Consider the following 18,303-nt stretch of genomic DNA (forward strand, 5'->3'; position numbering starts at 1 on the left):
CTTTATCGCCTGCTGCACCTGCATGCTTACCTTCAGCGACTGGTGTACAAGGACACCCAGGTCTCGTTGTACATTCCCCTCTCTCAATTTATAGCCATTATGATAATAATCTGCCTTCCTGTTTTTGCTACCAAAATGGATAACCTCACATTTATCCACATTATACTGCATCTGCCATACATTTGCTCACTCACTCAGCTTGTCCAAATCACACTGAAGCATCTCTGCATCCTCCTCACAGCTCACCCTCCTACCCAGCTTTATGTCATCTGCAAATTTAGAGATATTATACTTAATTCCCTCATCTAAATCATTAATATATATCGTGAATAACTGGGGTCCCAGCACCAATCTCTGCGGTACCCCACTAGTCACTGCCAACCATTTGGAAAAAGACCTGTTTATTCCTACTCTTTGTTTCCTGTCTGCCAATCAGTTTTCTATTCATTTCAATACACTACCCCCAATCCCATGCGCTTTAACTTTACACGCCAATCTCTAAAGTGAGACTTTGTCGAAAGCCTTCTGAAAGTCCAAACCCCATTGACTGGTCATCAACTCTATTAGTTACATCCTCAAAAAATTCCAGTAGATTTGTCAAGCATGTTTTCCTTTTCATACATCCATGCTGACTCTGTCTGATTCTGCCACTGTTTTCCACGTGCTCAGCTATTAAATCTTTTATAATGGACTCAAGAATTTTCCCCACTATCGACGTCAGGCTGACTGGTCTATAATTCCCTGTTTTCTCTCTGCCACCCTTTTTAAATAATGGGGTTACATTAGCTACCCTCCAATCTGTAGGAACTGTTCCAGAGTCTAGAGAATCTCGGAAGATGAGCACCAATGCATCCACTATTTCTAGGGCCACTTCCTTAAATACTCTGGGATGTAGATTATCAGGCCCCGGGGATTTATCGGCCTTCAATCCCATCAATTTCCCCAACACCATTTCCCTACTGATACTAATTTCTTTCAGTTCCTCCCTCTCACTAAACCGAGTTCCCCAACATTTCTGGTATGTTATTAGTGTCCTCCTTTGTGAAGACAGAGCCAAAGTATGTATTTAGTTGGTCAGCCATTTCTTTGTTCCCCATTATAAATTCCCCTGTTTCTGACTGTAAGGGACATACATTTGTCTTCACCAATCTTTTTCTCTTCACATACCTATGGAAACTTTTACAGTCAGTTTTTATGTTCCCTGCAAGTTTACTCTCATACTCTATTTTCCCCTTCTTAATCAACCCCTTGGTCTTCCTTTGCTGAATTCTAAACTATTCCCAATCCTCAGGTCTGTTGTTTTTTCAGGCCAATTTGTATGCCTCTTCCTTGCATCTAATACTATCTCTAATTTCCGTTGTAAGCCAAGGTTTGGCCACCTTTCCTGTTTTACTTTTGCGCCAGACAGGAATAAACAATTGTTGCAGTTCACTCATGTGCTCTTTGAATGTTTGCCATTGCCTATCAACCATCATCCCTTTAAGTAACGTTTCCCAATCTGTCATTGCCAACTCGCGCCTCATACCATCATAGCTTCCTTTATTAAGATTCAGGACCCAAGTCTCAGAATCAACTGCGTCACTCTCTATCTTGATGAAGGGGTCTCGCACAACTAGATTGCCAATTACTCCTTTCTCATTACACTACCCAGTCGAGGATGGCCTGTTCTCTCGTTGGTTCCTCAATGTATTGGTCCAGAAAAACATCCCGTATATACTCCAGGAATTCCTCCTCTACGGTATTGTTACTAATTTGATTTGCTCAATCTATATGCATATTAAAGTCACCGATAATTACAGATGTTTCTTTATTACATGTGTCTCTAATTTCCTGTTTAATGCCATTCCCAACATCACCACTACAGTTTGGGGGTCTATATTCAACCCCCACTAACGTTTTTTGCCCCTTAGTGTTTCTCAACTCTACCCATACAGATTCCACATCGTCAGAGCTGATATCTTTCCTCACTATTGCGTTAATTTCCTCTTGAACCAGCAATGCAACCCCACCACCTTTTCCTTTTTGTCAGTCATTCCTAAATACTGTATACCCCTGGATGTTCAGTTCCCATCCCTGGTCAGCCTGCAGCCATGTCGCTGTAATTCCGACTATATCACACCTGTTTACATCTATTTGCGTGGTTAATTCATCCACTTTATTGCGAATGCTCCTTGTGTTAAGGCACAAAGCCTTAAGGCTTGTCTTTTTAACATTACTTGTCCTGTTCCCACTATTTTTCACTGAGGCCCTGTTTGATTCTTGCCCTTGATTTTGCTATCACTTTTCTTATTCCGTTTTCTGTCTTTTGTTCTTGTCTTTGATTCCACCTCCTCTGACTCCTTGCATAGGTTCCCATCTCCCTGACATTTAGTTTAAACCCTCTACAGCCACTCTAGCAAATGTTCCCCCTAGGACATCAGTCCCAGTCCTGCCCAGGTATAACCCGTCCAGTTTGTGCCGGTCCCACCTCCCCAGAACCAGTCCCAATGACCCAGGAATCTGAAACCCCCCCCTCACACCATCTCTTCAGACACGTATTCATCCGATATATCCTGCTATTTCTACTCTGACTGGCACGTGGCACTGGTAGTAATCCTGAGATCACTACCTTTGAACTTACTTCCCAACTCCCTATATTCTGCTTTTAGGACCTCAACCCTTTTTTTACCTATGTCGTTTGTACCGATGTATGCCACGACCACTGGCTGTTCACCTTTCAGAATGTCCTCTAACCGCTCTGAGACATCCTTGACCCTAGCACCAGGGAGACAACATACCATCCTGGAGTCTTGTTTGTGGCCACAGAAACACCTATCTATTCCCCTTACAATTGAATCCCCTATAACTATTGCATATCCACACTTTTTACTCCTCCCCTGTGCAGCAAAGACAACCATGGTGCAACAAGTTTGGCTGTTGCTGGTTTCTCCTGAGAGGCCATTCCCCCCAACAGTATCCAAAGCGGTATATCTGTTTTGCAGGGGAATAGCCATAGGAGATTCCTGCACTGCCTGCTTAATCCTCTTGCTTTGGCTGATGGTCACTCTTTCCCTTCTTAGCCTGCGGTGTGACCACCTCTCTCTATGTGCTATCCATGACACTCTCCGCCTCATGGATGCTCCACATTGTCCCCAGCTGCCGCTCCAGCTCCAAATCTGGGCTTCCAGGAGCTGCAGTTGGAGACACTTCCTGCACACATGCTGGCCCCGGGCACTGGAAATGTGCCCGGCTTCCCACATAGAGCAAGAGGAGCATGACACGGCTTTGAGCTCCCCTGCCATGACTTACCCCTTTAAATTAAATTAAACTTTTTGGAAGATACTTAAAACCAATTACTCTTAAGCCCTTCTTCCCTGCTCCTCGTTGTTACAGAATATAGCCCCTACAAATGAAGAACCACAAAATAAGATCTTTAAAACAATAAGCGATTAAAGTAGTAAATGCTTACCCGGCCGTGCTCACGGTACTCAAAGGATCACCTCCTTCCCTCCTCACCGAACTTCCTCAGTCACCCCTGCTCTCCCAGCTTCTCTTCAACTCCCGACTCCTCTCGTGCTTCTCTTCAACTCCCGACTCCTCTCGTGCTCCTCTTCAACTCCCGACTCCTCTTGAACTCCCAGCTTCTCTCACGCTCCTCTTCAACACCTGACTCCTCTCGTGCTTCTCTTCATCTCCTGACTCCTCTTGCGCTCCTTTTCAACTCACGGCTCCTCTCGCGCTCCTCTTCAACTCCTGGCTCCTCTCGTGCTTCTCCTCAACTCCCAACTCCTCTCGTGCTTCTCTTCAACTCCCAACTCCTCTCGTGCTTCTCTTCAACTCCTGACTCCTCTCACGCTCCTTTTCAACTCCCAGCTCCTCTTGCGCTCCTCTTCAACTCCTGGCTCCTCTCGTGCTTCTCCTCAACTCCCAACTCCTCTCGTGCTTCTCTTCAACTCCCAACTCCTCTCGTGCTTCTCTTCAACTCCCAACTCCTCTCGTGCTTCTCTTCAACTCCTGACTCCTCTCACGCTCCTTTTCAACTCCCAGCTCCTCTTGCGCTCCTTTTCAACTCTCGACTCCTCTAGGTGCATCTGACTGCCTATCCCAGAGTCCTCCTCTGGCACTCTCCTCTAGGTGCTGCTGACTGCCTGTCCCAGAGTCGTCCTCTCGCTCTCTCCTCGAGGTTACAGATCAACTGAATGATCCTAACACCTCATAACTAACTCAGTGCCCCAGCTGATTCCTTTTATATATGTTCTCAGTCCTTAATCAAATAATGCCCGTCACCTGTGTCTCTTTAACAACATAATCAACCAAACATTGACAGATCCTCCTTTCTTTAAAACAAAAACTTTATAACTTAAATAATAACAGTGCAATCAAATGAAAAAAATTGGTTTTCATATGTCTTACAACTCATCATAACACAAGACATCCCCCTTCTAGGACCTCCGACAATTTCTTGGAGCAAGTAAAGCTATCTAATAATTGGTGATCTGCGTCTATCCATTTTATTTCAGAGATCTCTTTCCTCTTCAACATTTCCTTCATACTAACAAGGTCAATTATCAGTAACACTCATTGTCGAACGAATGTCACACCAAATAGAACAGGTATCCACAAATCATTCAATGTGCCAACTTTTCTCAGAATGCCCCCTGTTTAGATAGGATTTTCTTCAGAATGTTAGAGAAGTACAATCCCATTTCTATCATGTCCAGTAGCACCAGTGTTTCTGCAGCTAAGGTACTTTTAATGGCGCTTTTTATTTTCTTGGCTTCCAAAAAGAGACATTTTCCATTTTCACCCACCAAGAATATGATAAACCCAGCTGTACTCGCATACCCATCTGGAATATTGTGTGGGAAGTATCACTTAGAAGGACCAACTTCATAACCTTTGGGTCACCCAAGGCTGGAAACTCAAGTATGCATTTCTTTGAATTTAATTTCTTTAATGTTTTATTTGCCCTCAAAATCTCTTCCACTGTAGCATGTTTCATCATAGTACACTAAGTTCCAATATGTAATCACTGGTATCAGGTCCTGTCTGAGCGCACAGCCAGTTTAACTGTCCAATCAAGATTCTTAACTGATCTATTTCTTCTTTGGATGCAGAATTATCCTTCTGTGAAGGCCTGGCCCGATTTGTCAGGATACGATTAACACTTTCTAGGTAAGACTGTTGATTCTATTCCACTTAATGTCCAAACCTATATATTTAAAGGCCCCCTGAGGCCTGAATTCCAATCTTAAATTCCCCTTTTCGCTATAACAAATTGCTCAAATTCTGCAGAACATCCTCATAGAAAATGAACATGCATCATAAATATGCCTGTGAGTTTCTCTTTGTGATCCCAGTAGAAAATTTCTGGGTATGCTTTCAGCTGAATACAACCTACTGTCGGCAAGGCAGGCCTAACTGAGAAATACCAAACTCTCGACGCATCACTCAATCACAGAATTTTAACGGCGCTGAAAGAGGCCATTCGGCCTATCGTGTCTGCACCGGCTCTCCAAATGAGCATTATGACCTAGTGCCATTGCCCTGCTTTTTACCCATACCCTTGCACACTGTTTCTATTCAAACAATCATCTAATGCCCTCGCGAATGCCTTGATGGAACTTGCCTCCATCACACTTTCAGGCAATGCATTCCAGACCTGAACCACTCGTCGTGTGAAAATCTTTTTATCCCCTCACATTTCAATCCATAAACACATTTAAAAAAAATTTTCATAGCTTTCCTTCTACATCATTTGCTTATTTAGGTGGTGTCAAAGACACTTCTCTTCGAAATTTTTCGCCCTGCAAGGATGCGGCTTTTATATTGATTGAACTACATTCCAACGAGTATGTAACTAAGAAAGCTAAGAAAATATTCAAGATCCTGCTGTGGAAGAGTCCACTCTAACATCTTGATCACCAGTCTCTCTTTGAGCCAATAGTCTCACTTTAGATTATATATGTCCCATTTAGGAGTTATTTTTCCATATATATTCACCCATGTGATAAGGCTGGCTGTCCTCTATCTAGCACTTTAGAGTAAACATCAAATTCTTTCCAAGTATTTAAGTTTTGCTTTTCTTTTCAGTTTTTCTTTTAATTTGCTTGTGGCCACCAAAACTTTCTGATCATAATGGCTTCTCCTAGTGGCATTCCTCGAGTATTCTATAGTTCTCATTCTAGTCAAACTATGGCCTCCACTAGCTCCTTTGTCTCTTTCTGGACTATTGCTATATAAACTTTCCATCCTATGATCAGAGGTTCTATTGCCAATTCACAATCATTTCCTAGGAACAAAGTCATTTCCAGATCCGCTATGGGAACTCACACTGCATTTTGTCGCTTTTCACAGTTTTACCTCATTTTGCCAGTCAATAGATCTTAGATCTTGTCCATCAGCTTGAACATTTAGCAAATGCTTGAATTTGCCAGGGGCTTTCCATGATCTCCTGCAATGGTTGCATTCCTCCATTCCTTGGACTCTTCTAGTCTGTATGTTACCCAACTACCAACTTTCAGCATTTGTCCTTTGGGAAATATAGCCCTATCCTGTGCATCAGTATCACTTTGTCATCTGAGTATCTACCGGATTCTGCTCTTCATAAGTATCAAACATAGCGTAGGATGCTTCATCAACTTCTACTGATTGCTCAGATTCTGCAACTTTATAGTCAATCCCAATTAACCAAGATGAATGGACCCTAATAGTTTGACTACCATATTGGAGAATTACTGTCTTCCCATAACACCACAATGCTTTATCCAGATCTTTCCACTCTTTTCTGATCCTCCCTTTTATAATATACTAAATCCCCCAGGGTTAAAGTTTATCTTTGGCAGCCTTATGTGTTGCCATAAGGCTCGCTGAATTTTCTCTTGAGACTTCTGCCTTGATGACTGCCGTTCTCCCTGCATGCAGGATCTTCAAATACGCAGAAAAGGTGGAACTAATTGTAGTCCTTTCCAAGGCCACAGGATAATCACATATCACTCAGTATTTTTTGATTTCTCCCATTGACCAACTGATACGGATTAAAGCACTCAATCATTTGAAGTGAATACCTCGCATATATTGCCCACGCCAGGGCAGATATTAGCTTACAGTTTGGTTGATCAGCTAAGGTCTTATGCAGCATCTTATTAATCGCTGCATGATTTCTTTCACAAAGCCCATTACTGAAGGGGTTTTCAGCTGCAGTGTTCACCACTACGATGCTATATTTTTGCAAGTCTCTAATTCCATCATTGAAATTAGAAACCCCCCCTCGACACCACCACTACCTCCCCCACCCCGCCATCAATTGTCAGATAGGAACTTAGTCAGTGCCCCCAGTCCGGTTCCTATCCATCTCTCTGTGATTTTATCCGCAATCACTCTTTTGTCTTTACCATGACAAGCAATTGTATTACTGTAGACAGACTGAATCTTGTTGCCATGTCTATGAAATTTATAGCAAAAATGTTTCTATTCTTGTCCCATGCCTTTAAATCTATAGTTCCTACTTCATTAAAGACTCGTACTAATGGGAGACTTACAATAAGCCGTGATGGTGTCCTCCAATACTTTATTCATATATCACATTTTTCACTAATCTCTTCAATAAGCTCTGTGTATTAGTCAACTACTCATGCATCCATTAGTAGGAATTTTAATGTGTGACAAGAGGGATGAGCAAAAAGTCTAATTCGCTAGTACTGTGGAGGGGGGTTTAAACTAGAGTGGCAGGGGGTTGGGAACCTGAGTGGGGAGACACAGGAGAGGGAAACAAAGATAGAAATGAAAAATACAAAAATAAAAAGCAAAAGTGGAAGGCAGAGGAAACAGGGGCTAGCAGCAATTAGGGCCATAGTACAAAAAAGTGTGTAAAAAGGCAAGTCTAAAGGCACTGTATCTGAATGCACGAAGCATTTGCAATAAGGTAGATGAATTGACAGCACAAATAAGTGTAAAAATAGGTGCGATATGATTGTGATTACAGAGACATGGCTGCAGGGTGACCAAGGTTGGGAACTGAATATCCAAGGGTTCGATATTTAGTAAGGACAGGTAAAAAGGAAAAGGAGGTGGCGTGGAATTGTTAGTTAAGAATTAAATCAGTGCAATAGTGAGAGGATATTGGCTCAGAAAAATCTAGATATAGAATCACTCTGTGTGGAGCTAAGAAACAACAAGGGACATAAAACATTGGTGGATCTATAGGTCTCCAAACATCTGAACAATAGTGGTAAGGTAAGGGACGGTATTAAACAGGAAATTAGAGATGCATATAACAAGGGTGCTACAGTAATCATGGGTGACTTTAATCTACATATAGACTGGGCAAACCAAATTAGCAATAATACTGTAGCAGATGAATTCCTTGACTGTGTACGAGGTGGTTTTTTAGACCAGTACGTCAAGGAACCAATAGATAAAAACAAAAAACTGCGGATGCTGGAAATCCAAAACAAAAACAGAATTATCTGGAAAAACTCAGCAGGTCTGGCAACATCGGCGGAGAAGAAAAGAGTTGATGTTTCGAGTCCTCATGACCCTTCAGCAGAACTGGGTGAATCCAAGGAGAGGGGTGAAACATAAGCTGGTTTAAGGTTGGGTGGGGGGGGGGGCAAACACTCCTTTCAAGTGAAGCAGCATTTCACTTGCATTTCCCCCAACTTAGTTTACTGCATTCGTTGCTCCCAATGCGCTCTCTTCTACATTGGAGACACCAAACGTAAACTGGGCGACCGCTTTGCAGAACACCTGCAGTCTGTCCGCAAGAATGACCCAAACCTCCCTGTCGCTTGCCATTTTAACACTCCACCCTGCTCTCTTGCCCACATGTCTGTCCTTGGCTTGCTGCATTGTTCCAGTGAAGCCCAACGCAAACTGGAGGAACAGCACCTCATCTTCCGATTAGGCACTTTACAGCCTTCCAGAATGAATATTGAATTCAACAACTTTAGATCTTGAACTCCCTCCTCCTTCCCCAGCCCCTTTCTGTTTCTTCCCCCTTCCTTTTGTTTTTTCCAATAATTTATATAGATTTTTCTTTTCCCACCTATTTCCATTATTTTTAAATCTTTTATGCCCCCCACCCCCACTAGAGCTATACCTTGAGTGCCCTACCATTAATTCTTAATTAGCACATTCGTTTAGATAATATCACCAACTTCAACACCTGTGTTCTTTTGTCTGTGATATCTTTTGATTATCTGCTCCTATCACTGCTTGCTTGTCCCTACAACCACACCATCCCCCTCCACTTCTCTCCCCCCACCCAACACCCCCCCACCCCGTCCCCCCACCCAACCTTAAACCAGCTTATGTTTCACCCCTCTCCTTGGATTCACCCAGTTCTGCTGAAGGGTCATGAGGACACGAAACGTCAACTCTTTTCTTCTCCGCCGATGCTGCCAGACCTGCTGAGTTTTTCCAGGTAATTCTGTTTTATGCCAAGGAACAACTAGGGAACAGGCTATCGTAGATTTGATTTTGTGCAATGAGAAGGGGTTAATTAGTAATCTTGTGCAGGATCCTTCAGGGAACAGTGAGCATAACATGACAGAATTCTTCCTTAGGTTGGAAAGTGAAGTAGTCCAATCCGAAACTAGGGTCCTAAATCTGATCAAAGGAAACTACGAAGGTATGAGGCATGAGTTGACTTAGATAGATTCAGGAACCTCATTAAAAGGTGAATAGGCAATGGCTAATATTTAAGGAATGAATGTATGCATTGCAACAGTTATTTTTTTGTATTCATTCATGGGATGTGGGCTTTGCTGGCTGGGCCAGCATTTATTGCCCATGCCTACTTGCCCTTGAGAAAGAGGTGGTGAGCCACCTTCTTGAACCGCTGCAGTCCATGTGGTGTAGCTTCACACACAGTGCTGTTAGCAAGGGAGTTCCAGGATTTTGACCAATCCCGAGTGAAGGAACAGTGATATATTTCCAAGGCAGGATGGTGAGTGACTTGGAGGAGAACTTCCAGCTGGTGGTGTTCCCATCTATCTGCTGCCCTTGTCGTTCTAGATGGTAGTGGTTGTGCGTTTGGAAGGTGCTGTCGAAGGAGCCTTGGTGAATTCCTGCTGTACATCTTGTAGATGGTACACACTACTGCTACTATGTGTTGGTGGTTTGTGAATGTTTGTGCATGTGGTGCCAATCAAGTGGGTTGCTTTGTTCTGGATGGTATCAAGCTTCTTGAGTATTGTGGGGGCTGCACTCATCTAGACAAGTGGGGAGTATTCCATAACACTCCTGATTTGTGCCTTGTAGATGGTGGACAGGCTTAGAGGACTCAGGAAGTGGGCTACTCGTCACACTATTCCTAGCCTCTGACATGCTCTTGTAGCCACAGTATTTATATCGCCAATCCAGTTCAAGTTCTGGTCAATCGTAACCCCCAGGATGTTGATAATGGGGAATTCAGTGATGGCAATGCCATTGAATGTCAAGGGGCGATGGGTGGAGATTCTCTCTTGTTGGAGATGGTCATTTCCTGACACTTGCGTGGTGTGAATGTTACTTGCTGATTGTCAGCCCAAGCCTGGATATTGTCCAAGTCTTGCTGCATTTGGACATAGCCTGCTTCACTATCTGAGGAGTCGCAAATGGGGCTGAACATTGTGCAATCGTCAACGTACATCCCCACTTCTGACCTTATGATGTAAGGAAGGTCATTGATGAAGCAGCTGAAGATGGTTGGGCCGAGGACACTACCCTGAGGAACTCCTGCAGTGATGCACTGGAGCTGAGATGACTGACCTCCAACAACCACAGCCATCTTTCTTTGTGCTAGGTATGGCTCCAACCAGAAGAGAGTTTTCTCCTTGATCCCCATTGACTCCAGTTTGGCTATGGCTCCTTGTTGCCACACTCGGTCAAATGCAGCCTTGATGTCAAGGGCAGTCACTCTCACCTCACCTCAGGAGTTCAGATCTTTTGTCCAGTTTGAACCGAGGCTGTAATGGGGTCAGGAGCTGAGTGGGCCTGGCAGAACCCAAACTGGCATCAGTGAGCAGGCTATGGCTAAAAAGTGTCGCTTGATAGCACTGTTGATGACCCCTTCCATGACTTTACTGATGATCGAGAGCAGACTGATGGGGTTCTAATTGGCTGGGTTGGATGTGTCCTGCTTTTTGTGAACAGGACATACCTGGGCAATTTTCCACGTAGCCGGGTAGATGCCAGTGTTGTAGCTGTACTGGAACAGCTCGGCTAGGGACATGGCAAGTTCTGGAGCACAAGTCTTCAGTACAATTGCCAGAATGTTGTCATGGCCCGGAGGTTTTGCAGTATCCAATGCCTGCAGCCGTTCCTTGATATCACGTGGAGTGAACTGAATTGGCTGCAGACTGGCATTTGTGATGCTGGGGTCCTCTGGAGAAGGCCAGGACTACTTGGCACTTATGGCTGAAGATTGTAGCAAATGCTTCAGCCTTATTTTGCACTGATGTGCTGGGCTCCTCCATCATTGAGGATGGGGATATTTGTGGAGTCTCCTCCTCCAGTGAGTTGTTTAACTGTTCACCACCATTCACGACTGGATGTGGCAGGACTGCAGAGCTTAGATCTGATCCATTGGTTGTGGGGTCGCTTAAACCTGCTGCTTTTGTTGTTTGACACGCAAGTAGTCCTGTGTCATAGCTTCACCAGGTTGACACCTCATTTTTAAGTATGCCTGGTGCTGCTCCTGGTATGCCTTCCTGCACTTTTTATTGAACCTGGATTGATAGTAATGGTAGAGCAGGAGATATGCTGGGCCATGAGGTTACAGATTGTGTTCGAGTACAATTTTGCTGCTGATGACCCACAGCACCTCTTGGATGTCCAGTCTTGAGTTGCTAGATCTGTTCGAAATCTATCCCATTTAGCATGGTGGAAGGTATCCTCAATGTGAAGCCTGGACTTCATCTCCACAGCGACTGTGCGGTGGTCACTCCTACCGATACTGTAATGGACAGATGCATCAGCGGTGGGTAGGTTGATGAGGATGAGGTCAAGTATGTTTTTCCCTCTTGTTGGTTCCCTCACCACCTGCTGCAGACCTAATTTATCATCTATGTCCTTTAGGACTCAGCCAGCTCGCTCAGTAATGGTGTTACCATGCCACTCTTGGTGATGGACATTGAAGTCCCCCACCTAGAGTACATTCTGCGTCCTTGCCACCCTCAGTGGTTCCTCCAAGTGGTGTTCAACATGGAGGAGCATTGTCATCAGCTGAGGGAGGGCAGTACATGGTAATTAGCAGGAGGTTTCCCTGCCCATGTTTGACCTGATGCCATAAGACTTCATGGGGTCTGGAGTCGATGTTGAGGACTCCTAGGGAAACTCCCTCCCAACTGTATACCACTGTGCTGCCACATCTGCTGGGTCTGTCCTGCCAGTGGGACAGGACATATCCAGGGATGGTGATGGTGGTGTCTGGGACATTATCTGTAAAGTGTGATTCTGTGAGGATGACTATGTCAGACTGTTGCTTGACTAGTCTGTGAGACAGCTCTCCCAATTTTGGCACTAGCCCCCAGATGTTAGTAAGGAGGACTTTACAGAGTCGACAGGGCTAAGATTGCCATTGTTGTTTCTGGTGCCGAGGTCGATGTCGGATGGTCCGTCCAGTTTCATTGCTTTTTTATGACTTTTTAGCGGTTTCTTACAACTGAGTGGCTTGCCGGCCATTTCAGAGGGCATTTAAGAGTCAACCACATTGCTGTGGGTCTGGAGTCATGTGTAGGCCAGACCAGGTAAGGATGACAAATTTCCTTCTCTAAAGGACATTAGTGAACCAGATAGGTTTTTACAACAATTGACAATGGTTTCATGGTCATCATCAGACTTTTAATTTCAGATTTTTATTGAACTCAGGGATTCCACCATCTGCCGTGGGGGATTCGAACCCAGGTCCCCAGAGCATTATCCTGGGTCTCTGGGTCACTAGTCCAGTGACAATACTACGGTATCGCCTCCCGCAATATATTCCTTTCTGGCTCAAAAATGCAACAGGAAAATGGCCCAACCATGGCTAACAAAAGAAATTGAGGATTGTATTAGATCCAAAGATGAGTCATATAAAGTTGCTAGAAAAAGTAGCAAGTTTGAGGATTGGGAGCAGTTTAGAATTCAGCAAAGGAGGAGCAAGAGGTTGATTAAGAGGGGACAAATAGTGCATGAGAGTAAACTTGCAAGGAACATAAAAGAGAACCTTGAAAACGTCTGTAAGTATGTAAGAAAGAAAAGATTGGTGAAGGCAAATGTAGGTCCCTTACAGTCCAAAATAGGGGGATTCATAATAGAGAACAAGGAAATAGCAGAGCAATTAAACAACTACTTTAGTTCTGTCTTCACAGAGGAAGACACAAATAACTTCCTAGAAATGCTACGGAATCTAGGGTCTAGTGAGAAGGGGAATTGAAGGAAATTAATATTACTAAAAAACAGTGCTGGAGAAATTAATGGGACTGAAAGCCAATAAATCCCCAGACCTGATAATCTACATCCCCGGGTACTAAAGGAGATGGCCATGGAAATAGTGGATGTGTTGGTTGTTATCTTCCAAAATTCCGTAGATTCTGGAACATTCCTGGCAGATTGGAGGATGGTAAATATAACCCCACTATTTTAAAAAAGGAAGGAAAAAACAGGGAATTACAGACCAGTTGGCCTAATATCAGTGGTAGGGAAAATGCTAGAGAAAATGCTTTTAGAAAGGATGTGATAACAGGACCCTTAGAAAATATCAATGGGATTAAACAGTCAACATGGATTTATGAAAGGGAAATTATGTTTGACAAACCTACTGGAGCTGTTTGAGGACATAATTAACAGAATAGATAAGACAGAACCAGTGAATGTGGTGTATTTGGGTTTTCAGAAAGCTTTTGATAAAGTCCCACATAAGAGGTTGGTGTGTAAAATTAAAGCACATGGGAATGGGGTAATGGCATGGATTGAGAGTTGGTTAGCAAAGAGGAAACAGAGAGTAAGAATAAATGGGTCTTTTTCAGAATGGCAGGCAGTGACTAGTGGGTTACCACAGGGATCAGTGCTTGGGCCCCAGCTATTCACAATATATATCAATGATCTGGATGAGGGAACCAAATGCAATATTTCAAAGTTTGCTGACAACACAAAATTAGGTGGGAATGTTAGTGGTGAGGAGGTTGTTAAGAGGCTTCAAGGCGATTTAGACAAGTTGAGAGTGGGCAAATACAAGGCAGATGCTGTATAACATGGATAAGTATGAAGTTATCCACTTTGATCGGAAAAACAGAATGGCAGAGTATTATTTAAATGGTGATAGATTGGGAAATGTTGATGACCTTGTACACCAGCCGCTTAATGCAAGCATGCAGGTGCAGCAAGTAGTTAAGAAGGATAATGGTATGTTGGCCTTCATTGCAAGAGGACTTGAGTACAGCAGCAAAGATGTCTTACTGCAGCTGTACAGGGCCTTGGTAAGACCATACCTGGAGTACTACGTGCAGTTTTGGTCTCCTTACCTAAGAAAGGATATACTTTCCATAGAGGGAGTGCAGCGAAGGTCCACCAGGGTGATCCTTGGGATGGCAAGATTATCGTTTAAGGAGAGATTGGGCCGACTAGGCCTGTATTCACTGTAGTTTAGAAGAATGAGAGGGGATCTCATTGAAACGTATAAAATCCTGACAGGGCTGGGCAGACTGGATGCAGGGATGATGCTTCCTCTGGCGGGGGGGGGGGGGGGGCGGTCACAAGCTCAGGATACAGGCTTAGGATATGGGGTCGGCCATTTAGGACTGAGATGAGAAGCGTCTTCGCTCAGAGGGTAGTGAACCTGTGGAATCCTCTTCCACAGAAGGCTGTGCAAGTCACTGAATATATTTAAGAAGGAAATAGATAGTCTTCCAGACTCTAAAAGCATCAAGGGGTATGGGGAGAGAGCAGGAGTATGGTGTTGAGATAGAGAATCAGCCACGGTCACACTGAATGGTGGAGCAGGCTCGAAGGGCCGATTGACCTACTCCTGCTTCTACTTTCTATGTTAACTTTAAGAGAAATATCTTTTTCGCTCTTAATTCCTATCACATTAACATTTCAGCATTTTGATTAGAGATGCTAGGTTTTGTTAAAGGGATGCAATAATGTCCTGATTGAGTAAATGGCAAATCCAATGAATTTCCAAAGACAATTGCTTTCTCATGCTCCTTGCCGAACTTCATTTGTGCCTTTTTCATGGATGGCTTGCTCAGCAGCAAGGGTATCTCAATAGATACTAAATCTGTACTAAAACAGTTGGTTACCTCTGCTATTCTGCATGGAATCACCACTATTTTAAATTACTTTAACATGTTGTTATCCCCAAACCTAAAGCAAGTAGAACTTTCATATTCCTTGATCTCACTTTGATCTGTACTACTGAGTGAATCCAAATAACATTTCAGCCAATCTGTTCCATAAATTGTGGATGTGCAACTGCTAACAACACTGCAATTAAATTAATCCACAGCTAGCACACTCATTAATGGACTGGGACCAGTTGTCATGAAGCTATTAATGTATATATTATTGGAAAATATTTTTCTTTTAAAATAGAGGTTAAGTCTGCAGGTGTGTCTTAACTGGATTAAAGCCAGCTAGTCTGGGTGCTTTGATGTGTACTAGTTTTGATATGTAAGAGAGATAGATTGTATTTGCATTTTTTGAACGGAGCATTCAAGAAGTGGGGTGAAAACCTACCTAGCAGATACCGAGCAATATGTTTATATTACTAATAAAATTGGTACTATGAAAGGGGTTTTATTGTTAGAAGGGGCTGGTGATGCATTGAGAATTTACATTCAATGAGCGGTGCTAAGTAAAACTTCAGCAGTTTTGTGTGCGCAGGGCAGAGGCAATGTGAGATCAACAGCAGCTGTAAGTCTCTAACTGTATCCACAGGAACCAAAGTGAAAAGAATCTCATTTTGAATTCATACGGTGAAAATGCTTTGCCTGGTGTCTGGTTAAGTCTATGGGTTGCTGTTGCCTTAATGGAGATTAGTTTGGGAATTTGTTAAAAGTTATGATAGTAATTTGTAGCCATGTGTATATATATTTTAACCTGTGTAAATTAATAAAACGTTTCATTTAGTTTAATGTAGAACCTTGAAAACTGGTGGTCTGATTCCTGAATTTAGAGTCATAGCTCAAACATAACACTTAAAATTATAGGTTATGTCAGTTGTTTAAAGTTTCCTTTGGAATTTTTAAATAACTCAGCTGTGCCAACTGCTTTGATCATAACACCAGTACAATTCCCTCAGATTCATCAATATTGTCATCCTCCCCTTCCAAGTTGGGCATCATCTCCAAAGCCCTGTTGTTACACTTTGGACAATTTGTCACATAATGATATCTCAAATCACATCTGAAACACCTGTTCGTAAGTCCCTGGGCATTCCTGGGGTTCATTCTTCTGTTATTATTACTCCATTTCTGTTGTCTGCCAAATCTGACAATAAAAGTCTCCATCCTCATTTCTTTTGTATGTCATGCCTCTGTTGTATTAACACCTGTGCCCCATATCTGAAAAGTCTCAAAATGCTGCAAGCATTGAATCCTCCATCTTTTGTGATACTGCCAAATGTCCCATTTTGCTATGAAGGCCACTGCAAACAAATGCTTTCCCAGGATTTGTTTTTAAAGATTCAGACATCTGACCTAAAAGCATGTCTCCTTCTGAAAATCTAACTCCAGTTAAGGCCAGGAGCCTGTCCACATGTGGCACTTTTGTACAATCCAGCAATTTGAAAGCAAACTCTGAACCAGGTATTTCCAAATAGAATTTCTGTAGTTTTGTATATAGTCGGTTAAATTCAATGATATATTCTTCTTTGAAATTACCGTCCGTTTTTCTAAATTTATCAAATTCTGTCCAAGCCTCATATGCATTTAATAGATCATCTTTCTTGTAAGTTTTATCCACAAATTTTAATAGAATATCCAAACCTTCCTCAGTGTCCAACTGATGAGCCACTAGCTCCGAAAATACTTTGCACCTGATCCTGCTTTTGTGAAGCGACGGTACCAAGGCCATACCTGCTTTTTCTTTGATAAGGATGTAACCTGTGTCCATATGTCTACTTCAATTTTCTATTGGTCATATTCAGAGAACATCGGGGGGAGGGGGGTGGTGGTAATCATACCCTGACATTTTACACATGGTTTCAACCATTCTTGTCGAAAGTAACTCCAATTACAATCTTCTGTCTGAAAAAAAATTTTACTTTCCAATTTTCACCTTCAGGCAACCATTCTCTGCTACTATACTAAATGGACTCAAGCCAGGTGGTGAAGTTCAAAACAAGACACAGAATTTTTCTTATTCTGGAGGGTCCTGACAGCTCAGTCAATAAATGTGCCACTTGTGTTGGTATTCATGCACAGTAACAAAAAATCTGGTGTTTTTAATCCCCAGTCTGTGTTGAGTTAGTTGTAGCTCACACTCCTCCACCTTCTCAACACCACCTTCTCAAGGGCAACTAGGGATGGGCAATAAATTCTGGCCCAGCCAACGAAGCCCACATCCCATGAATGAATAACAGAAAAAAACATGAGGTGTCTAAGCCTTGGCTCTTGCCAAACTGTGGCTAAGCTCTCTAAAGTAAATGGATCCTGTTCTATGGGGAGGGACTGATCACTCTATACAAAGCAATATTTCCTGTGTGGACTTCTCAAATTTGGTTTGGAAGCTGCTAAACATAGTAATGGATTTGGCACATAAAGCGTCTGTTGAGATTTCCTGGCTGCTCTGAGAAGGTGCTGGATCTTCCAATTTTTTATATACAACTGAATGGCTTGATGGGTCAACTCAGAGGGAACACAGGGAGTTACTTTGACTAAAGGATGACAACATATGCCAAATCGGTGTAGTGTTTATCTGACAGTTTGAATTTCGCACAAAATTTTGGTCCTAATTGTCGATTACCAGAACTTGCATTTATTCTGAGATGCTAACCAGAAACCTGCAGGTTTAGTACCCAAATGCTGAACAGATGCAATCTTCCTGTGGCTGGATGTGTGGGCTCCACACACCCACTTCCATTGAAGGTGTGGACTGCTGTGACAGCGGCATGCCGTCGGATAGCGTAAGGACCAGGGAAGAGGGAGCACAGGTTCTCGCATGCAGCATTGGAGGCCCTGGAGGAGTAGGTCTCAAGGAGGATGGATGTACTATGCCCGTACCCTCCAGTCCTGCTTGGCCTAAATAGCCAAGTGGTTATGGTACTGGGTTTGTAACCCCAAGATCAAGAGTTCAAATCTCACAATGGCAAACTATGAAACAATGTAACTTCATCTGAAACAGATGGAAACGGGTTTG

General features: G+C 43.1%; 1 protein-coding gene across 1 annotated transcript in view; it reads right to left on the reverse strand.

Annotated features, from left to right (window-relative positions):
- Positions 1-18,303, reverse strand: part of terb1 (telomere repeat binding bouquet formation protein 1) — a 185,847-nt gene that overhangs the window by 129,536 nt on the left and 38,008 nt on the right. The window lies entirely within an intron of this gene.

Source organism: Carcharodon carcharias, chromosome 7, assembly GCF_017639515.1.
Source record: "Carcharodon carcharias isolate sCarCar2 chromosome 7, sCarCar2.pri, whole genome shotgun sequence".
Lineage (NCBI taxonomy): Eukaryota > Metazoa > Chordata > Chondrichthyes > Lamniformes > Lamnidae > Carcharodon > Carcharodon carcharias.